The sequence below is a fragment of the Chrysochloris asiatica genome, unplaced genomic scaffold (genome assembly GCF_000296735.1).
Source record: "Chrysochloris asiatica unplaced genomic scaffold, ChrAsi1.0 scaffold00029, whole genome shotgun sequence".
NCBI classification, from domain to species: Eukaryota; Metazoa; Chordata; class Mammalia; order Afrosoricida; family Chrysochloridae; genus Chrysochloris; species Chrysochloris asiatica.
The window spans coordinates 663,902-671,792 of record NW_006408547.1 but is presented as its reverse complement, the minus strand read 5'-3'; the positions used below and the strand labels follow the sequence as shown (position 1 = coordinate 671,792).

The window sequence follows — 7,891 nt, the reverse complement described above, 5'->3', positions numbered from 1 at the left end:
TTTCTTCCTAGTCTGTCTTTGTCTGGAAGCTCATCTGAAACCTGTCCACCATGGGTGACCCTGCTGGTATTTAAAATACTGGTGGCATAGCTTTCATAATCACAGCAACTCACAAGCCACCACAGTACAACAACTGACAAATGAGTGGTGGCTGTTTAGTTTTAAGTGGAAACTGTCACTTTAAACTTTAAGGAGATCTGTACGTATGCATAGTAGAACCCTCCAGGGGTGGGGGCTGGGTGTCCATTTGCTCAGTCATCCCCTCTAGTCACCAGAATGGAGGTGCGCAGACAGCGAGAGACCAATGAACAGATGACAAAAAAAGAATGTCCATACCTGTATCTCCATGGTTCTGTCAGGTGTTCATGGCCGTTCTGATCCTTTCCCTGCTTGGTCTCTCCCAAGATGGCAGCTGAGCATTTTGAATTAGAAAGCAATGGATTTCTTGGTTCTACTACAAATTCCCCTAGCTGTTAAGACTTCAAAGTTTCTAAATATTCCTTTATATGTGTTTAAGACTTCTAGCACAATCCCCCGAGCCTGCTTGGTCCGGTATTCTGTGTTGTTGCTGACGGAGCTCCTTATTCCTTGTCTACCCAATCTACCATCTTGTTGGTAATCTCTGGTAGCATAGTGATTACAAATTGGGCTGCGAACCTTAAGGTGGGCAGTTCAAAACTACTAGCTGTTCCGTGGGAGAAAGATGAGGCTTTCTGTGCCCACAAAGATTGACACACTCAGAAACCCTGTAAAGGATTGCTATGAGTTGGAACTGATTCCATGGCACATCACCACCACCACCATATAAGGTTATAGGACAGGTACATGTTTGACCTCTACTTCATAGGAATCAGCCTTGGACTGATTTTGAGTTTAGTTCTCTATCTCCTCTATTGAATCAGAAGAAGTAAGACATGGTTCCCACATGCATTTTTTTAGTTGGTGACAGAAGTAGGATTCATTAAAATTACTCCAAACTCATGGACGTATGAGATTTTGTAAGAAAAAGAACAAAGGGGAGCAGGAAGTGAAACTTTTGAATTTTAGATGGTTACTTTGGTTTTTGTTACCCATAACAACTGAAAAGTATATAAAAAATAAATTGCTTCAGTTAAAGGGAAAAAAGCAGATTCTGGACTTGCCAAAAGCAAATATTATGCTAGTTAAATAGGATGGCTGATAAGAGGCCAAGGTCTACTGGATCCACTTTGCCAAAGACCCAAGGCCATGCGCATATGAATAAGATTCATCTAAGGGTTATTGTTGTTGTTATTAGGTGCCAACCAGTCTGTACTGACTCATAGTGACCCTATGCACAGCAGAATGAAACACTGCCAATCCTGGGCCAACCTTATAATTGTTGCCATGCTTGAGCCCATTGATGTTGCCACTTTGTCAATCCATCTCACTGGAGGTCTTCTTTTTCTCTAACCCTCCACTTTACCAAACATGATATCTTTCTTCAGCGACTGGTCCCTCCTGACAATATGTCCGAAGTATGAGAGACAAAGTTTGGCCATCCTGGCCTCCAAAGAGCACTCTAGCTTCACTTCTTTCAACCCACATCTGTTGGTTCTTTTGGCAGCCCATGGCTCTTTCAATATGATCCTGTAACACCATAACTCAAAAGCATCAATTCTTCTATAGTCTTCCTTATTCACTGCCCAGCTTTCGAATGCATATGAGGTTACTGAAAATATCATGGCTTGGGTCAGGCACACCTTAATCCTCAGGCTGACACCTTTGCTTTTCAACACTTTAAAAAGTTCTTGGGCAGCAGATTTGCCTAATGCAATATGTCGTTTGATTTCTTGACTGTTGCTTCCATGAGTGTTGATTGTTGATCCAAGAAGAATGAAGTCCTTGACAACTTCAATCTTTTCTCTATTGATAAGAATGTTGTTTACTGGTCAAGTAGTGAGGAATTTTGTTTTCTTTCCATTGACATGCAATCCATACTGAAGGCTATGGTCTTTTATCTACATCAGTAAGTATTTTAAGTCTCTTTACTTTCAGCAAGCAAGGTTGTATTATCTGTATACTGCAGGTTGTTAATGAGTCTTCCCCCAATCCTGATACCACGTTTTTCATCATATAACCCAGCTTCTCAGATTATTTGCTCAGCATACAGGTTGAATAAGTATGGTGAAAGAATACAACTCCATTGTACAATTTTCTTAATTTTAAACCATTCAGTGTTCCCATGCTTTGTTCAAACAACAGCCTCTTGGTCCATGTACAGATTCCTCATGAGCACAATTAAGTGTTCAGGAATACTCATACTTCACAATGTTGTTCATAGCTTGTCATGTTCCACACAATCAAAAGCTTTTGCGTAGCCAATAAAGCACAGGTAAACATCTTTCTGTTGTTCTCTGATTTCAGCCAAGATCCATCCGACAGCAGCAATGATATCCCTCATTCCACATCCTCTTCTGAATCCTGTTTGAACCTCTGGAAGTTCTCTGTCAATGTGTGTTTGCAATTGTTTCTGTATTATCTTCAGTAAAACTATACTCGCATTGGATATCAAAGATATTGTCCGATGAATTCCACATTCTGTTGGGTCATCTCCTTTGGAATGGGTACAAATACAGATCTTTTCCAATCAGTTGGCCAAATAGCTGTCTCCCAAATTTCTTGGCAGAGATGAGTGAGTGCCTCCTATGCCGCCTCACTTTCTAGAAAGATTTCAACTTGTATTCCATCAGTTCCTGGAGACTTGTTCTTTGTCAATTCTTTCAATGCACCTTGGACTTCTTCCTTCGGTATCACTGGCTCTTGATCATATGTTACTTTTTGAAACAGTTGAACATCAACCATTTCCTTTTGGTACAGTGACTCTATGAATTCTTCTATCTTCTTTTGATGCTTTCTACATCATTCAATAATTTGCCGAGAAAATCCTTAAGTAACGAAAGTCAAGGCTTGAATTTTTCTTCAGCTCCCCCAGTTTGAGAAATGCTGAGCATGTTCTTCCCTTTTGGTTTTCTGACTCCAGATCTTTATACATTTTGTTGAAATATTTGATTTTGTCTTCTCAAACTGACCTTTGAAATTTTCTGTTCAGCTCTTGGACCTCTTCATTTCTTTCATTTGCTTTAGCATCTCTACACTGGAGAGCAACTTTCAGAGTCTCTTCTGACATCCATTTTGATCATTTCCTTCTTTCTTGTCTTCTCAATGACTTTATGCTTTCTTCATGTCATCCCAGAACTCTTCTGGTCTTCAGTCTTTAGTGTTTAATGCATCAAATCTGTTCTTCAAATGATCTCTAAATTCAGGTGGGATCTATTCAAGGTCATATTTTGGCTTTCGTGGACTTATTTTCATTTTATTCACCTTCCGTTTTAATTTGTATATGAGTAATTGATGGTCTGTTCCACATTCTGCCCTGGCTTTGTTCTGACTGATGATTTGGAGTTTTCTATTATCTCTTTCCACAGATGCAGTCAATTTGATTTCTGTGTATTCCATGTGTTGAGGCCCATGTGTATAGTCATCTCTTATGCTGTCTAAAGAAGGTATTTGAAATGAACAAATCACTGATTTTGTAGAATTCTATCATGCATTCTCCAGCATCATTTCTATCACCAGTGCCATATTTTCCAACTACTGATCCTTCCGCTTTTTTTCCAACCTTTGCATTCCAATCAACAGTAATGATAAATACATCTTGATTGCATGTCTGATCTATTTGCAATGGAAGAAGTTGGTAGAATTCTTCTATTTCATCCTCACTGGCTTTAGTGGTTGTTGCGTAAATTTGAGTAATAGTGGTATTAATTTGTCTTCCCTATAGGCGCATGTATCATCTAAGGGTAGAGAAGAAAATATTGATCTTCAGTGTTTTTAAAGGTTTATGTGTTTAACTCTCTTATGAACACTGGTTTTCACTGCTTACTAGTGTAAAATACACATACATGTATGATAGAAATGAGTATTGGAAATTATGATTACAGAGAGCATCTAAACCCAACTTCAGTTTATACATGATTAGATTTCCTAAAAGGGGATTGAGAATTTGCACAGAACCTACAAAATTGGTAAATTTGCATTTGAAAAGACATGTAGACCAACTAGAACTGCCAGGAGAACAGAAGATTCATGATTGAAAAATTACCTGCATAAAAAAAAAAAAAAAACTGATTTTTTTTTTAGCAAATTATTGCGTTGGAGACATCAAGACAAGACAAAAAGTCTGCCCATCAGAGAAAAACCTTTGTAGGACTGAAAGTTAAAGGAAGAGTGAGCAGCATCTAGCATGCTCACTGGTGACAACCTGTATCTACTTGTGAACGGAAGTAGGAGAAATGCTGCTATCAAGACACAGACTGAGTTTGGACATATTTTACTGGCACATGTTGACCTTGTTGAGAGAGAGAAGTAGCACTGGTTGGTCTGAAGTTTATGGAACTGTGTGAATTCTTGAGCCCATGGGTACTGATCTAGCCCCCTGGGGTTAGGACTGAAAGTGAAGGGGCCAGCTGGTCTGAAGTGAAGGGAGGTACGTATGAACTCCCAGAGTTGCCGCTGATAACCATTTAACCTAGATTCGATGACTAGGGTTGTGCAGAGCAGACCCCGACCAGATAAAGTTAAAGATGTTTGATACTATTGTTGTTATTGTTAAGTGCCTTCGAGTTGGTTCTGGCTCATAGCAACCCTGTATACTGTTTCCAAAGAGCAGCTAGTGTGCTTATACAGCCAATCTTGTAATTCACCATACAGTGAGCAAACTGTCACAATTTGATGGACTGGGCTTTTGCTTATGGATGCAGTTGCTCAAAATTTCTAATAGAATGGAAGGTTCTTCAGATCAAGAAGAATGCTTGTCTCCTTGATGGACTGGGCTTTTGCTTATGGATGAAGTTGCTCAAAATTTCGAACAGAATGGAAGACTCTTCAGATTAAGAAGCATGCTTGTCTCCTTGGTGTAATGGGTTGGTTGTTGCTGTTGTTAAGTGCCATCGAGTTGGTTCCAACCCATAGCGACCCTGTATAGGGTTTCTGAGGAGCGGCTGGTGAGCTTGAACTGTCGACCTTGCAGTTCAAACAGATTTGCAGTCTGGCGCATTAACAGTGCCACACCAGAGAGACAGGCAATTTAGACAATGGTTATCAAAAAATGGAGAGGGCTATAAAGGCTTGCTGACAGTGTTCCAATGCTATTCACAATGTTTTCAGTAAATAAATACTTGAAAGTAGTCCATTTCTCCCTCTTCCTAGTCTGTCTTAGTCTGGAAACTCAGCAGAAACCTGTCTACCATGGGTGACCCTGCTAGTATTTAAAATTCCAATGGCATAGCTTCCAGAATACACAAGATACCACAGCAGGAGAAACTGACAGGTTCGAGTGGAAAAAGGGAACACTGAATGGTTTTAAATCAGGAAATATATGTGACAGTGTTGTATTCTTTCACCATACTTATTCAATGTGTACATTAAGCAAATTATCCCAGAAACTGATTATATGAAGAAGAATGTGGCATCAAGATTAGAAGTAAACTCATTAACAACCTGAGATATGCAGATGATGCAACCTTGCTTGCTGAAAATGAAGAGGACTTAAAATATTTACTGATGAAGATCAAAGACCACAGTCTTCAGTATGCCTTACACCCAAATGTAAAGAAAACAAAAATCCTCACCACTGATGGTAAACGGAGAAAAGATCCAAGTTGACAAAGGCTTCATTTTGCTTGGATCCACCATCAACATTCATGGAAGCAGCAGTCAAGAAATCAAACGACATGTTGCATTAAGCAAATCTGCTGATAAGACCTCTTTGAAGTGTTCACGAACAAAAATGTCAGTATGAGATCTACAGTGAACCTGACCCAAGTCATGATATATTCAATAGCTTTATATGCATGTGAAAGTTGGACAGTTAATAAGGAAAACCATAGAAGAGTTGATGCGTTTGAGCTGCGATGTTGGAGAAGAATATTAAAAGTACCATGGACCGTCAGAAAAACAACAAATCTGTATTGAAAGAAGTACAGCCAGAGTGTTCCTTAGAAGCTAGGATGGGGAAACTTCATCTCTCATATTTTCAGACATATTGTAAGAGGGATGAGTCCCTGTCATATCATGCTGGATAAAGTGGAAAGTCAGAAAAAAAGAGGAAGAACCCCAACGAGATAGATTGGTACAGTGGCAGAAGCAATGGGCTCAAGCTTAACAGTGATTGTTATGATGGTATAGGACTGGGAAGTGTTTCCTTTTGTTGTTCCTAAGGTCACTGTGACTCAGAACCAACTCGATGGCTCCTAACAACAACAGCATAAAGATGTGAAGCGGATAACTTGCAAGATTTCACTGGTGTGCTGAGTTTCATCTTTTCCAGATGGGTCTAGTGAAAGGGCATGATGCCAATAGTTTTTTTTTTAATAGATTTTTTTGTGAATTGAGTGAAAGTTTACAGGGCAGATCATCAGTTTTACATTCAGCAAATCATATTTTATTGCAATGATTACAATCCATTTCATTTTTGACAATTTCCAATTTTCCTAGATTCATACTACGTACATTCCATGTTCTGGTTATTAATGGATATTTACAGCTGTTTGTATTCAATTTAACATTGTATCCCATCAGTAAATAAAGGTCCCAAAGACTTTACTCCATTCATATCATCATGGTCAACTCTACTTTCTGGAGGCAGCTCTTCCCTAGCCATTTTGAGTGCCTTCCAACATAAGGGGCTCATCTTCTGACACTATAACTAACAATAATCTGGTGCTCTTCAGCAGTTGTTTTTTTTTTCTTTTCTTTTCTTTTCATGATTTTGAGAATAATTTAATATGCTAACTTCAATGTACAGTGACATTCCAATAATATTTTGAATTTAAAACAGCTCTTTAACAAGACCCACAGGCCATGAGGTTGGTTTTCACTTTTCCTTTTTTTTTTTTTCTGATTAAACAAATGTGCACCATGCTGTTTCAACAAGTAAGGCAAATGCCGTGAATATGAAAGCTGCAGTTTATAATATATACCACATCTATAATATATAATATATATTCACAGGGGATGTGAATTAGAAAGAAGTGGTATTCATCCTAATTGAGCAATCGGGTAACATCATGACAAGTTGGATTGTAGCATCAAAACTGTCTATTAAGTTCCTTTTTTCTTGATGATCAGAGGTCTTACATTGTCTCCAATCTCTTCATTGTGTTTTGTGTGAGCCACATCACAGAGTGGGAACTTTTTGGATCTCCAGCAACAGCAGTATACAGCTTTATCTCCCAAATCCTCCATGTTGAAAGTATGTACTATCTTGGGGTGTCTTTCTGAATATGAAGATTTACCATATATTTGTGGCGATGATCTATGAAATAACTCTTTTGTAAATGAGATAACCAATTTAAGCCACCCCAGCAGCAATGGTAACTGCTGCAATCCATTCAACTCGTATGCCAGAATTGGAAGTGAGACTCATGGTGCTGTCGCTTGCAAAGTGTGTGCACAGGATCTCTTCATCAGGTTTTGATAGTAAATATTTTGGTGCTGTATGACAGTGTTCCACTACTATTCATAAGGGTTTCAATGATTTAATATTCTGAAGTAGTCCATCGCTCCTTCTTTCTAGTCTATCTTCCTCTGGAAGCTCATCAGAAACCTGGCCACCATTGTGACTCTGCTGGTATTTAAAATACCAATGGCACAGCTTCCAGAATCACACCAACACACAAGCCACCACAGTATGACAAACTGACAGTCAAATGGTAGTTTTGCAATTTTAGGTAGGGGAAAACAATATTCACAAGACAGTTAAGTTCATTAACAATATTCCCTGTCCTTTACTCATTCAGACTATCTTGATCCCTATATCACAGAGCCCTGTTGTTCCAAGGTTGAGTATATATCATTATTTACCTCTAAA

General features: G+C 38.8%; 1 pseudogene; it reads right to left on the bottom strand.

Annotated features, from left to right (window-relative positions):
- Nucleotides 1–7,122: 7,122 nt before the first annotated feature.
- Nucleotides 7,123–7,447, bottom strand: LOC102820354 (annotated as a pseudogene).
- Between the last annotated feature and the right edge of the window lie 444 nt (nucleotides 7,448–7,891).